We start from the raw sequence: 16,574 nt of genomic DNA on the forward strand, positions 1-16,574 counted from the left end.
AGCAGATGCAAAGGGAAAGGCCATTATTCTAAGTGCTGCAGATTTCGCAATACATCCACTAATTGGAAAGGGGAAATTCAGACAGTGATCACAGTTACAGAGATGAAGGTGAAGAATGTGTTTTCATCATAATGGATGATGATGATGAAAAAGTCCTAGAGAGCCGTAAAGCCACAATTTCGGTTAACGGAGTAGAAATGAACATGATGATTGACACGTGTGCGAAATATACATTGGTACCGCAGCAACTGTGGGATAGGAAGAAGCATGAGTATTTACACAAAACAGATATCAAACCCAGAGCCTATGGTGGTGTAAAGATAGACACGATAGGTTGGTTCTGGGGAAGGTTAAAATTCAAGGAGAGGAAAGCTAAAGGAAAGGTTTACATCACCAGTTCAGGTAAGACACCTCTTTTGAGCTGGACTCACCAGAGCAAACTACAAGTAAAAATAGACTCGGTTGCAGAGGAATCTGTTCTTGCAATCGATAATGATGTGAACAGACGTGACAATGATCTCAAGGTAACTAAGTGCTTCATCAACGATGTCATGGAAGCGGCTTTCCGTAATGGTTCCGGATGTCTTCGTGGTTATGTGCATGAAATACAATTGAAACCTAATCATACTCCAGTGGCCCAGAAGTTAAGGAGTGTACCTTTATCTATGCGAGATGAAGTCAGGAAAGAGATCAAACTGATGGAAAGTCAAGGAATTATTGAAGGCATAGATGCTAGTGAATGGGTCTCGCCACTAGTAGTTCTCAGAAAAAAAATCAGGAAAACTCTGACTTTGTGTGGATATGCGGGAGCTGAACAAGTGTGTTGTTCCTGATAGACATCCTCTTCCCAACATACAGGAGTTGATTTCCACTATTGGGCCATCAAGTTTCTTTTCCACTCTCAATTTAATATCAGCCTATCATCAAGTCAAATCACACAGACGTTCCAGACATTTTACTGCTTTTATTACGCCAGATGGATTATACCAATTCAAGAGGATGCCTTTTGGATTGGTGTCCGCGGCATTAGTTTTTCAAAATATAATGCATAATCTTTTTGAGAGAGTGCCAGGAGTAATATGCTTTCAAGACGATATCTTGATATATGCTGAGAGCCAAAAAGTTCATGATGAGAGATTGAGATATGTGTATGGAAAATTATACAGAGCTGGAATGACTCTGAGCAAAGACAAATGTAAAATCAATTGTTCAGAGATTGAATATCTAGGACACAAGATTTATGCAAACGGCATATCACCTAAAGCACAATTAGTGGATACTATAAAGAAAATGCCCAGGCCATGCAATAAAGAAGAAATACACACATTCATAGGTATGGCAGAATACTATTCTAAATTTGTTCGTGATTTCGCTGTACACACTGTTCCTTTACGCAAATTACTCAAGAAGACAAGTTTCGAATGGAATGATGAATGCAAGGAAGAATTTGAGTTTATAAAAACTGCAATAGACAAAGCCTGGCATTGAGAAATTTCAGTAGCGATAGGAAAATCATCATCACCACCGATGCCAGTAATATTGGTCTGGGAGCTGTCATCACGCAAGAACATAAAGGTTGTGAAGTAGTGATTGCGTTTGCATCTAGACTACTCAAGGGGGCTGAAAAATCGTATGCCGCTATTGAAAAGGAGGCTTTGGCGATTAAGTGGGCGGCGGAAAAATTCAGAAGTTTCAATTGGGGTAAGGTCCATGGAGTAAAGCAATATTTGGAAAAGCAAACCTTTTAGACTATTGGTTGGTTGCTGATGAATTACATCTACATAATAATATCATCATGAGATGAGACAAAATAATCCCACCTTCGGGCTTACGCCAAAGAGTAATTGAACTCAGCCATGAGGGTCACCAGGGAATAGTAAAAACTAAACAGAGAATAAGGAATGACTTCTTGTGGACTGGATGTGATTTGCAAATAGAACGTTACATCAGGGATTGTATCCTTTGCAGTAATGGTGAAAAAAGTTGTGTGGGTGTGAAACAACCTATGGTGGTGACCGAAATTCCAAGCAAAGCATGGAAAGATCTTGGCATGGATGCGTTGGGCCCAGTGTACAGTAATGGTGTACAAAAGTGGTGTTTAGTGGTAATTGACCACCTCATCAGATGGGTTGAAGTGCTCATTGCACCAAGGATCATAGGGAAAAATGTGGTTGAGTTTCTGTCTGAAATTTGTGAGAGAGAGGGTTATCCTGGAGGTATCATGACAGACAATGGTATCCAATTCAGATCTAAAGAAATGGTGGATTTTTGCAGTAAACACTCCATTATATACAAAAAAGCACCATTTACCACCCACAGACTAATGGTACTGTAGAACGCTTTAACAAAGTGTTAAAGCAGACCATTAGGTTGGCATGGTCCAATGGCATAAACTGGGAAAAAGCTGTTAAGGAGAGAATAGTGGCACATTGTTTCACACCACATTCCACCACTGGTCTTTCTCCTTTTGAGTTAAGCAGAGGGAGGAAGGCGAGCACCAAATTGGCACCACTGTGGTTAGATAACAAAAATAATGGAGTGAGTAAGGATTTTGGGGATTGTGTGTAGTAAAATCAGAGATACCCAATTGAGGAACAAATCTGTTTATGATGAGAAAAGGCCCATGAGCAAGTTTGACAAAGATACAGTAGTGGGAAAAATGGTTAGAGTTAATCTTCCCCCTGCCCTCAGAGAAGGCCCGTGTAAATGGTCAAGACCTATCAGTGTTGTGGAAGCATTCAAACACTCTGTCAGAACGGAGGACGGAAGAATTTAGAATGTTGAGTTTGGGTATGTAGTGATGGTAAACGTTCAGTTGTCAGTAGAGGTGAGGATGTTGCAAGATGTTTGAACGAAACCAATGAGGGAGATATGTGTCAAGGAAAGGTATCAAGGGGAAAAATTGTGCAGAAAGACACTTCTTACAAATCTGAAGTAATTTCCTTGCCAGCCTACATCCGAGACACGAACTGCAAGTCCAGGTGGGGAAGAGTATATCGTAGACCAAGACATATGGAGGACTACATGTGAATTCACCTTGGAGAACTATTTGTGAATTTTATTCTTTTTCTCGACTTTTGATAGTTAAGTTTTTTTGTTTTTTTGTTGTTACATTATAAAGGAAGGGAGCTGTGCAGCATCTGTACTGCGTTCCTGCTCTGCCAGCATTCTCTACTTGGAGCGTGTTGCGGACTCCTGCTGCGTGTCGGAATCAGAACGCAGTTTGAATGACAACAGCTGAGAACCACGGCGGCTCGACAGACGCTTACTCCCGCCTTCTTGTATTTCCCTTATGTTAATATACTGTCTTTTTTAATAAATACAGTTAGCCTTGTATAGCCCCGTCTCCGTATTCATTCCTTGCCAGACAGTACAGTAACCCCAAACCTCCTAAACTCTTCAGAAGAATCAGAGTACCATAAACAATCCTCTACTTCTTACCCCCACCCTAAAGTAATCACAGGATCCTACCCTTAGCTTCCTTAAACAACAACTCAGGAACCCTGATCGGTATCATCTGAAACAAATATAGGATCCTTGATAGTATATTCATTTTGAGTAAGTTCAACCTACCCATCCATGACAGTGTGATTTTCGCCCATTCATCCAGATCCCTTTGTGAGTAATGGTGGGAAGTTTGCCTCAACTAAACCCTCCAGTGTCTTAGTTAATACTAACCCCACATATCTAATGTTGTTTGTCTGGATCTCGACTGGCAGAGCCTATAAGCTACTTATATCTCCATCTCGCTCCCTGTTGAACATGAACAATACAGATTTCTTAATATTCACTTTAAAACCATAAAGATATCTGTAATTCTTGATCATCAGCAGCGCTTTTTGTATAGAGGCATGAGGGTTCGCCAGGTGTAACAATGTCATTGGCATACATTGAGAGTTTAAATTCCCTTTCTCCTACTCTCATCCCCTGTAACTAGAATGTAAGTCGAATATTTTCTGCAAGAGGCTCCAGTGATAATACAAGAACCAGAGGGGGTAGGTGGCAGCCCAGCCAGGTACCCATCTGTAAGCTTAACTGATAAAACTTCCTCCCATTTACCACCATCCATGCTTTAGGCTCGGAACAGGCTGTGATTCTGTTTAGGGTCCTCCTTCCGAACCCACATTTTTCCCAACACCCCATAAAGGAACTCCCGGTCGAAGGCTTTCTTGGCGTCAAGCACCAGGAGCACTTGGTACCCTTCCATCCACCTGGAGAGCCCTATCAGGTTAAGAGTTTTCCTCAGTGTGCCAGTGCCTTGTCTCCTTGGAATAAAATCAACCTGATCAGAGTTCACTAACCTAGGCATCAGCTCGTCGAGCCTCAAGGCAAACTTTCTCATAAACATGTTCGTGTCCAAATTTAAGGGGGGGATATTGGTCTATGAAAAATTGACTTTTATGGGTCTTTCCCTTCTTTGTGTATCACCAAGACCAGTACCTGCCATAATGAAGGTCTGGCCATTCCCCTATCATGAATACTATTTTTAATTTTTTTATTTGTGCAATTGGTTATAGACAAACGTTTACACATATTATACATATTCAACAGTACACATGTCAATGAGCACAAATAATTAGTAACATATCCATATATATATATCTCATGTCAAGACATAGAAGAGAATGTTATTGACAGGAAAATCTAATAAATATTCATCACTTTATAAAAGACAATAATATTCAATCTAAAATGAAAACTAAAATCAAGTAAAGGATGTTATGTTATGTTAAAAGCATTTATAATGCGCACGGTAGCCCGGAGGCATCATGACGTGAGGAAACACAAAGTATTATGGCCACCGCAGGACTTTAAAAAAGCCAGGTCTTAAGTAGCTGATGAAAACTCAGATGGTTCTCAACCTGTCTAAGGGGAGTAGGCAGATCATTCCAAAGTTTAGCCACCGAGATGGACAAAGCCTGTCCCCCAATTCTCAGACGATGAAACCCAGGAATGGCCACGAGGAGAGTGTCGGAGGCCGTCGATAGATCTAACAGTATTAGCGCACCCACTCCACCGTGGTCAACCAGCATGGTCAGATCGTCAACCACCGAAACCAGGACACTCTCTGTCCCATGACCCGGGCGGAAGCCCGACTGAAAGGCATCAAAAAAGAGAAAGACTCCAAGAAAGAAGAAAGCAAAGGTGACACCAATTATTTAAAAAATTTCATCAGAAAAAAGAGGAGAGAAATAGGCTGGTAGTTAACCAGAACTGAGGCATCCAGTGATGGTTTCTTAAGAAGCGGAATAACAACCACTTGCTTAAGATTGGTGAGAATAATATCTGAATGGAGACAGAAATGCATTCTCAGAGGGCCAAGAGCTATAAGCTCAGAAATGGCCAATCCTCTAGCGTACACGAAAGTGAGTGGGAAGAGCTTCCTGCCGCCGATGTGTGTCGGTGAGAGAAAGTAAAAGAGGACTGCAGCGGAGTCGAGCCTCAGGGTCCCAGGAGGCCAGGCACCCTCTGAGACCAGTGCATCCAATGGCTTCAAGGAAATACAACAAACAAACAAGTAGCTAACTAAAATAAAGTAAAAATTAAACACCAGAATTGGCATGCTAGCAGGATATGAGACGCCCAGTCACCCGCCAAGGAGGGGAGTAGAACCCCACCCTAAAAGGAAATAAAATGTTCAGATACGCTAAATACAAATCTCTAAGCTCATAAAAGCGCACCGGGGGCCAAGTCATACTGTGTACATACAAATTAGTGATAAATATAAGTCTTAGGGTGAAGAAATCAATAAAAAAGCTTCTCTCCAGAAATGAAATGCTGCAGCAGTGATTACAATAGACTGCACAATAAATGGCACTGGCAATAAATAATTGATCACTGGCAATACACTCAATGTTGGCAACAAATTTGAAATAGCGTTTAGCATAATTAGGTTGCAATTTCTTGCATTGCGTAAGAAGATGCCGGGCAGACTCGATATCCAGCTTGCACAATCAACATATCCTTTAATTTCTAGGCAAATGAGTCCACCTCCCTGTATGCTCCAACGTGGGCATTATATTAAATCGAAGATATACAATGAATCTTTGTATTTGAATTGAATACTTTTGAAACATTTCACCAAGTAAGGTGTCGTTGAATAGGCATATATTTTTTGGAATCCTAGTGTAAACCTATCTCCCCCGGGGCTTTCCCTGCTGGCATTCTCCGGATGGCTGCTTTGATCTCCTCTCCCATAATCTTTGACTACAATTGGGACCCTTTTGCCACTGTTATTTTAAGGAGCGAGATCTTATTTAGATATTCCCTCACAGATTCGATAGATACACCTTCTCATATAGCTTTGTGTAAAACATTGCAAATCTATCTGCAATTTTCACTGGTGCGGAGTGAACTTTCCCATCTCCCCCCCCTTATCTCATCAACCCGCCTCTTCACCCTCTGATCTGTGCTGCGAGCATCAAATCTGCCTTATCACCTTTTTCATAAAACCTTTGCTCAAGGAATCTCAGTTTTCTCAACGTCTCCCATGTCGCCATGATTTTACTTCCTGTCTCTTCCGTCTCAGTTTTAACAGAGCGTCCTGAAGGTACTCCCCACTCCCCTGCACTGTTTCCTCCAATGCACTTATTTCACTCCTCAGGTTGCCTTCTCATAGACGGCTCTCCCTTTTTTTCCTTTCGCCTTCACGTATGAGTAAACTCATTTGTCGCTTCCCACACTGTATCTACCCCACCTGTGTAATTTAGTTCGAAGTATTCTGTTATCTCCTTGCCCAGTTCTTCTGCAAAGACCCAATCCTTCCAAAGAGTATCGTTACACCTCCATGTGGGAACCCCCTTGTGCAGGCCGGCCACATCTACTTCCATAGTGACTAAATCATGATCCATCCACCCCACAGGCTGTATTTCTCAACTCAAAACTCTCCCCTTTGTCCCCTCATCCATCAATATGTAATTGATTCTAGTGTGTGTATCATGTGGGAGTGAGGAGAAGGTAAATCACCTCATCTCTGGATTCTTAAACCTCCAGATATCAACCAACCCCCGGATGCTGATGATCTGCACTAAACCAGTGCTTCCTTGAAGCGCATGGATTTTCTCTTCCTTCCTTAGAGACTTATCTCTGCCCGGGTCCACCCACATATTAAAATCCTCCCATTGGGGGGTGTGGCCTGGAGTGACATCGATGAGGCTGCTCCTCTAATGGCCTCTGTGTGAAGCCCGCATTGCGAGCCAGAAGAACTAACGTTTGCAGGTCGGAATGCCTGGGGCACCCCGAGCAGAAGACTGAGCTCCCAACGCTCATTATCTCTCCTGAATGAAGCTGCTTCCTAGCATGCCCCGCTCACGAGGCATTCCAAAATGGCTGGCGGCCATCTAGATCCAGAGGAACAGTGGCAGCGCGACCGTAGTCCACTGACCTGGCACGAAGAGACCTGAGGAGCTGCTTCCCTTCACCAGCGATCTGCGCCTCCACCGATCACTCGCCCAGTCCAGCTGGAAAGCGCGGAAAGCGCTGTTAGTGGGGCTATCGGTTGGGGGCAGAATATTTTATAAAATCTTGTTGTGTACCCGTCTGGGCCCAGCGCTCTGGGTTTGAGGGACTTGATGGCTACGTCTATCCCCTCACCTGAGATCGGGGCGTCAAGGCACTCCCTGACAGAGTCCTTGAGTGTGGTACTCCAATTGGTTTTCCTGGTTTCCTGGAAAGGACCTGAAGGCTCATGTGGCTCTCATACGTAGGAGAAGACTCCTCGTCACCCGATGGCAAGTTAAAATACTCCCCGTGGCTCCTAGACACACCGCACAGCTGAGGCCGTGACCAATGCACTACCTCAGGTCCCGGGCCCCATGAAAAACAACAGATGAAGGCTGTGTCGTTGCTGGCCTGCATACGCCTTATATCTTCACGGCGGGTGAGGCGTGGATGGCGGAGACATGAACGGTGAGCCCCCGCACCTTAAAGAGGGATAGATATCAGTCCATGGACATGCTTAGGGACTGAGACCAATATCGCCTAAGCTCCACTGGACTGTGATCCAGATGCCTCCTCCTCAATAATACCCCCAGACTTTACATCAGAGCTCATGCTCTGGCCACTTCACAGCCGCGCACTCACACGCTGTCACAGGCTGGGGAGGGAGCCTCCAACACTCCAACACGCAGTGCCCAATCGAGGAGCTGCCACTGCTCCCTGAACGTGCCTCCAGCAGGATACACCAGCATTTCTTCACTACAGGGAGCTGGCGCTACCTCAAATCAACTAAGTGAAGCAAACAAGTAGGGCAGGGGGACCCCTGATATCGGCCTGGGGAAGGTACTACGCGGTCCTGCTGGTAACACTGCAACTGCTCTAAGTAACTACTCTGAGTCTTGGGGAGAGGAGCCCTTCGCCACTGATCTGAATATCTAGGTCTCTGGCCACTTCCCTTACCCACCCCCCCCTACGGTGCCCTGAAGCCACATGTGACACTGCACCTAAGACTAGCTGGCAGGACTGTTTAACTCCCCGAACTTGCCTGTCCTGCACCTCCACCTCAGAAGTGTTGGGGGAGACGACCGCCTCCACTCTGAGTTCCAGGCGGTCCCCATCCATTGCGCCTCGACGACTACAGGTGTGTCCTGCCAGGACCCTGCGAAAATGTCCAGACACATCAAACCCCCCAAAAACACTGCCATCGCCACCATGCTACTTCCGGCTGATAAGGGGAAGAAAACTGAAATTTTTAAATCCTCACTTCAATCCCCTTCCGAGGGCTCACATCAGCTAGCGACCAAAGGGGACATACAGGCTTTCATGATGGACATCAAGGGTGAATTCAGATCTTGCCTGATGAAACTCACCACTAAAATAGAGCAGACGGAGCAAAGAGTCATGGAGGTGGAACAGAGACTGGAGGAAGTAGAGCGCCTTACCCAGGAACACTCAGCTACTCTCCTAGAACTGCAACGCTCGATCCAGACTTTGAACGACAAAAACGAGATCTTGGATTTCAAACAGGAAGACTTTGAAAATACAGCCCAATGGAACAACCTGCGGATCCGAGGAGTGCCCTCCTCAATCCAGTATAAAAATCTCACAGAATACGTGAGCAACCTCTTTCAGTCCCTACTCCCTCACCTGGACAAAGCACAGCTGATGCTGGACCGCACTCATTGACTCCGGGCCCGCGTGGGGTGGATTCGGACTCCCCCCCGGATGTAATCACCCAAGTGCACTTCTACTCAACCAAAGAGGCCATCATGGCAATGGGACACTCTCAGGATGAACTGACATTTCAAGGTTCCCCCCCTTTAAATCTACCATGGTGACAATACAGAAACAGAGAGCTTTGAGGCCCCTAACACTATTCCTCTGGGACCAACACATCAGGTATCGATGGCTATTCCCTACCGTGCTTCAATTTTCCTATAAGGGAGTGCCCTGCAAGATAGCGAATCTGGAGGATGCAGCGTCAATCCTACACCCTAATTCGCCTGGGGGAAGTGAAGCCGCCTCACCTAACGTTCCTGGGGAGGGGCCGGAGAATCGCTCCCCAAACAGAAACGCTCAACCTGGGCGAAGGTGCAGAGCGGACGGAGCGTAAGAATACCCCCGCCTGGGACTCAAAGGCCAAAGGATCGATTTTGCTGAGCGTAGAAGGCAATGGAACACAAAGATACTATACTGTGATTGCAGGCTACACACGGCCCATGCCCAACTCCGAGGTGAATGACACCAGAACCCTCTTGGAGTAGGATACAGGAAAATACTCTACAATTTGTTCTAGCCCCGTTGGCTATGGGAAACACCAATGAAGAGAAATCAGCTTCCCACGTTTTTGTAGTTTCGGCCTCGCGTTGGCAGTTGAGGGTAAAACCCTAGTTGCAGGATGACGTCAAGATAACTAAGTTCTCAGAGGATGGCTGAGCCAAGCTTGGCCCAGACCCCACTCCCAGGACACTCGGAGGCCCAGGACTCAACCCCCCGTCCACATCAAAAACTGAGGTTCATCTCGCTGAATATTAGAGGTTTAAATTCCCCGCTAAAAGGAAATCTACACTGCAGCGACTATATGACGGAGAAAACACAGTGGTTTTCCTACAAGAAACACACCTAATCCCAGCGGATTTCACACGTCTCTGCAGCAGACATTTCCAGATTCAATTCCTGGCTTCCAATGGCACCAAAAAAGTGGGTACAGCGATCCTCTTTGCAAAATGGGTGAGACCACAGATACTGGAGACCATACGTTGTCCGGACGGCCGCTGTGTGGCAGTAAAATGCCTTATATTGGTGCAGCTTTACTCCCTCGTCACGATCTATGCCCCAAATGATGGGCAGAAAGGGTTCTATAGAACACTGGGCAAAGCCCTTCTCCCATTCCCCAAAGGCCAAATCATTGTGGGAGATTTCAATGTGGTCTCTGACCACGCAAAGGACAGATCGCACCCCCAGCCCCAGAGACTTTAAACTGGCTATGAGCCTCCTTCAGATATTCTGAACCTTAAAGGTAGTGGATACGTGGAGAGTGCTTCACCCCAGCGAGAGGGACTTAACTTTCTATTGCACAGAACTTTCTTCCGGATTGGCCTCCTGTTGGCTGCCCCGCAGACTCTGGCTTTCGTTGATGATGTAACCATCGCATCAAGGGTACTATCTGACCATGCTCGGTAACTCTGATGCTCCGGGTTCATGATCCGGACCCGCCGCCTCGACGCCGATTGAACCTCTATGATGCCATCCTTAATGATATGCCTTTAAGGAACTCTATAGCTAAAGCGATCAAAAATATTTTTAGGAAAAACCTGAACGAAGACACCTCTCCAGCTATGGGAGCCATAGTGTGGGGAGAACTAATTGCACATGGGATGGCTTGCACAAACGCAAACGACTAATCCTAATGGATCTCGAAAAAAAGAGGTCCAGAAAGCTGAAGCTGACCACAAACACAAAGGCTGGTCCCCAAAGTCCCAACAAGCTCTACAAGCAGCCCGGAAAAAGCTGGAGGCCCACTATGCGGAGGACACAATGCATCTGTTGGCTAAATCCAAGAAGGGCTACTATGCCAAAAACAAAAAAGCAAGTAAACTATTAGTGGAAAAGCTAGCCAAGGCGAAGAAAAGAAATACTATATTGGGACCTTGCAAACCCCAGGGCAGGGTCCAATATGCAGAACAAGATAAACTGCGGCTGGTGGCGGCCCACCTATCTGAGGTAATGTCGGCATCATCGCGGAACCAGGAAAACCAATTGGAGTACCTACAAAGTGCCACACTTCCTCGTCTCAAGGACTCTGTCAGGGAGAGCCTTGACGCCCCGATCTCAGGAGAGGGGATAGACGAAGCCATCATGTTCCTCGAAACCCAGAGCGCTGGGCCCGGACGGGTACACAACAAGATTTTATAAAATATTCTGCCCACAACCGATAGCCCCACTAACAGCACTTTTCAACTCCTTTGGTGTGATGGGATCCATTACCCCCTCCATGCATAAATCTGTCACTGTCCTCGTACTCAAACCGGGCAAGGACCCTAGGGATAATAGTTTATTTAGGCCTATTTGCCTACTAAATATCGATGCTAACATCTATTCGAAAATACTGGCGAACCGTTAAGCAAGCACCTTACCCAACATTAAAAACCTGGATCAGACGGGCTTTATAATGCATAGGTCGACTGGGGATAATATCCGTAGAGCCCTGAGCCTAATAGATGTCGCAATACAAGATTCACAGAAGTTAGCACTGTTAGCTTTGGACGCGACCAAAGCATTTGATAAAGTGGACTGGGCCTTCCTGCGACTTACCCTGGAGGCCTTTCCATAAAGTCCACATTTTCAAAAATTCGTCCTAGCAAACTATCAGTCCCCAAAGACCCTTCTTAGGGTCAATGGCTCCCTATCAGAACCAATCCCTTTAACCTGCGGAACAAGACAGGGATGCCCCCTATCCCCTCTCTTATTTGCCCCGATTATGGAGCCCTTTGCCCAACACATTCGGATAGACCTAAAGATCAAAGGCCTACAAATTGCCGCCTCCCAGCAAAAAATTGTACTCTACGCTGACTACGTGATGCTATCTATCACTGACTCATACTATCTATCACTATCACTCATCGCTGATGCCAGCCCGCACCAAGATTTGCAGATTTGGGGAGGTAGCGGGCTTTACTATTAACTTTTGGAAGTCAGCTGCCCTTGGGATTTGTCTAGAACCGAGGGAGCAGGAGTCCCTGGAAACACTATGGGCCTCATCATGAGTCTGGCGGTAACCCTTAAATGCGGCGGTAGCGCTATTACCACTGCATTTAAGGGTCCACCAGATCATAGCCTTGGCGGATTTCCCCCCCAGCTCTGAGCTGGGGGGAAAACCGCGGCAAATTTGCCGATTTTCGGCGCTATTTAAATCCGCCGGCGGTAATAGCGTGAAATGTACCCATTGGGCCCAATGGGGAATGAGGAATTCCGGAATGGGCCCAATGGGGAATTCCGCAAAATCCGTGATCCGGCGCAATAGCGCTGGGGGGTTTGGCGGTAGGGCTAATACCGCCGGCGTTACCGCCCAATTCGTGATGAGGCCCTATGTCTGGTTCGATGGAGCGAGAAAGCTATTCCCTACCTGGGGGTCCAGATCCCTGCTGGCCCTGGAGATGTCTTTCGGATGAACGTCCCCCCACTCTTTGAAGAGCTGGAGAGTGATCTTGATTGATGGCTCATACAAGATATCTCACTCATTGGGCATATTACCACCTGCAAAATGAATCTCCTGCCACAGTTCTTATATGCTTGTTCCTCCCTGCACACCACACCTCAGCCGGGCCTGGGAGACCTATAATCATCGTCTCCCCTAATTGTATTCTCATTCTATGTTTCCTGTACCTAACCATATGGCACATTGCACTTACTAACAAGTTGTTTGCTAAATATACAATCTGATGGTTTACACTACAAATTACCTGTAAATATGTTTCATTGAACTTTCCAACATAATCATTTGTGTGTTCATTACAACTGTCATCATGTACTATCATGTATATATATATAAATACTTTAACATTGTGAAAAAGAAAAAAAGCATCAGCCAATGAATAATAAAAAGCTGACACTTTTCACATGTGTAAGAGATGTGAGTTTACCAGCAGCGAGCGTGCTGTTTCTAACAATGGTTGCCCTAATTGCACGGGCATCCATAATGGTCTAAAACCTGTTTGCACTTTAAATTAATGGTGCATTCTTTTGAATCACAGAGGGAAGGACAACCCCCTAGTTATATGCTCCTCCCTGCACACCACGATCCTGATACCCCCTCTTCGACGGTTACAGAGGAAAATGCTTCGGTTCATTTGGAGGAGTAGGAAGCCAATGGTTTCCCAGAAAGTGATGATGGGCAGCGCCAGATTGGGAGGGCTAGGGGTCTCCGACTTGCACAAATATCAGGTAGCAGCACAGCTGACACACATACGGGCATGGGTAATGACATCTGGATGCCCGAAATGGGTGGAGGTAGAGCAATCTCGTTTGCCACTCCCCCAGCGCTTCCTTCCGGACATCTCGCCCCCACTGCGCCGAACTTGGACTGGGACTCTGACCTCTACTAAACACACTCTCAAAACATGGGATTGGACTTTGAAACATAAGGGCATCCTGAGGGGGTTGAGTCCCTCCTTCCCAATATTCCATAATCCGTTTTATTTGCCGGGATGCCACCCGCTGACTTTCAAAAACAGGATCGCAGTGGGGGTGGGGGCTCGAATCCCTGGTACAACTCTTTGAAGGGGATCAGCCACGCCCCTTTGAACAATGCAAAACAGCCTTTCAGCTATCAGAAACGGATAGGTTTCCCTATTTGCAATTGCGACACTGGTACTCTCACCCCTTAACCTGTCAAGCTGCACTTCACGCCTATAGCCCTCTTGAGTTTACCTTAAAGGAACCTCTGCTCCAAAAGAAAATCTCCACGCTCTACAAATTACTGCAGGAAGATATACTTACTACAAGGGCCCCCTATATGGCACAGTGGGAGGAGGACCTAGGGCACCCTGTGGAAGACCAAGCGTGGGTGGACATTTGGTCACGTGCGCACTCGTCATCCTTTTGCATCACCAATTGGGAATGCGCCCACAAACTGCTCCTGTGGTGGTACTACCCCATGCTTCGCCTGCATCACTTTAACAGGGTCTTGGATCCCCAATGCTGGCACAGATGTGGACAGCTGGGACCAAACTTTCATATGTGGTGGTCATGCCCAATTGTAAAAGATTTCTGGACACAATGTGTTGCCACAATAGAAGACATTACCCAGGTGGCGATCCCCATGGAACCAGAATCCATCCTGCTGGGGGTACCAATTCCAGGGGTCTACCCAAGATCCGGGAAAATGGCCAAATTGTTGACACAATTCCTTCTGGCCGGGAAGATTACAGTGGCCCGCACATGGAAGGCAGCCGAAGACACCTCAATTATTTTTTTGTGGATAAAAATCGGGGACATAGTGATCGCAGAGAAAGTCACGGCAGCCAAAGCTGGCCTTTTACATTGCTTTTTGAACATATGGGCGCCATTCCTAGACTATACCAAAACTTTCCAGCATTGACCCACAAAACTCAGCTGCCCAAGAGGGCCCTTTGTTTGGGCGGCGACCCGATTGCGGCTTCGCTCGCCCAGCCAGACCAGGAGGAAGACTGACTCATGAGGGGAAGGTGGAGGAAGGGGTGGGGTGGGGCTCTGTTTCATTTGAACTCTGCTTGCTCAGTCACATCTCCTTGAAATGAGGTTATGATATGTCTCTGATTTGCTTGTATCGCTTTCATCTGTGCGCTGGCTCTAAAATAAACATGTAAAATAAACTAAAAAATGAAAATCCCCCCATTTCGAGTAAGCCGTCTGCTACCGCCATTATGAGGTCCATCATTCGTTGGCAGAAGGCTGTTTGACCTTGATTTGAGCAAAATAAAAATATCACAAAATCTTGTTTTCCCACCATGTCCCTTGTACGGGGAGCACTCGACCTTCCATGGGTATATTTTTGACACTTGGAGAGCCAACGCCCTGTGGAAGATGACCCCACACCACCTCTTTCCGAGATTCCAGAGACCAGGTCAGACCTAGAATTCTAAGTTCTTTTGCCTCGTTTCTTATAGCAGAACATCAAGCCCCGTTTTTCTAAATTCCCTAACCATCAGGGTCCTTTTAGCTGGAGAGTTCATCGCCTTGATGTTTAGGGTGCCCATCTTGATGCACCCTTTCTCCATTCTCATGTAACTCCCCTCACTACTGGGTCAAATAGCCCATTTTGTCTTTCAGCTAACTCAAATAATCTGCGGGCATCATAGATAGCTATAGCATTAGCCGCCTTCATGGTATTTGTGGCAGTGGAGATAATACGCTTCTCGAAGGAGTGTGGCCGTTTCTCCTTCTTGTCAGGAGGCACTGAACAAGGCAAGGAAAGATTTTCAGAATGCTTCCGGGCTGCCACTAACACTGCAGAGCCTAGTCTGGATGGCGTTGACAGATATGGCAACCACAGACTTTCTTGTCTGTTCCTGTCGCTGGGACGAAATCAAACAATTTAGCAGTCCTAGACATGAGGGCGTCGGAGGAACCAATCTCATCAGGGGGAGAATCTCTGAGTGTTGAGTCCTCCTGTTCATTATCCCCTGCTACGACATCATAAAACTCGTCTGTGGTATTAGTTTGAGTGAACACACCACTTTAGGGGACGCCATCTTCTGACTCAGGATCCATGAGTGTGGCAGGAGGAGAAAGAGCAGGTGTGTGGGCACGTGAGGGGTGCCCAGTAGGATGCAGAGGTGCAGGCAACTGGCTGGCAGGAAGCTGCTGACGTGGCAGCAGAGATGGAGCAGGAAGCCTAGACCAGATTATGTAGCGTGAATAGAATGTTCCTAGACCAGTCACGACGCTCCTGTTGAGTGCGGTAGAGCCTTGGGGATGGCCCAGGAGGAGCCGAAATCGCCCTTGCTGGTGGCAAAATCGCGGATGCCCCCGCTGGAATAGATGATAGTACCTCTGTCGTCGCCATCAGAAAAGACAACTTCCTGCCCCTCCAAATTTGCTTCACATGGTAGAAGGCGCTTGCTTCACATGGTAGAAGGCGCATGCGGGCCAGCATGAAAAGCGCATGGGTAAGCGTAGGCCTTGGTAATGCCAAAAGCACAGAGGGAGAACCCCCAGCTTGATAGATGGCTTGCGGAGCCGTGGACAATAAGGAGAGCACCCATATCGTGAACACGGTGTTGTAGTAGTCTCAGACATGGGGGCCAGTACACCCGGTCAAAGGGGGCAGCTGCCCTCGTTCTCTTTGAACAATGGGTTCAGGAGTGTCATTTTGCCCAAGTGGACATTTTCTATGTCCACGGGGATCTGTATGGGATGTGTGTAAGTGCGACCAGAAACGAAAATAACAAAGCATCCGCATCCAGCGAAGGCAGTCACAAAAGGCAAGCAAGTTGTGACTGTCAACGCGCTCACTGGGCCCAGCAGGGCTTTTGGCTCCTCTCCTGCTGCGGTGCGGAGTGTTGGTGAAGTGTTAGCATGCATCTTGCAAAATTAGCAAGTGCTGCTCACTTCAAAGTGAGAAGGCCGCCTCGTCATCACCTCAACATTGATTATGG

Source organism: Ambystoma mexicanum, chromosome 12 (assembly GCF_040938575.1).
Source record: "Ambystoma mexicanum isolate Mex_15411 chromosome 12, UKY_AmexF1_1, whole genome shotgun sequence".
In the NCBI taxonomy this organism is placed as follows: Eukaryota; Metazoa; Chordata; class Amphibia; order Caudata; family Ambystomatidae; genus Ambystoma; species Ambystoma mexicanum.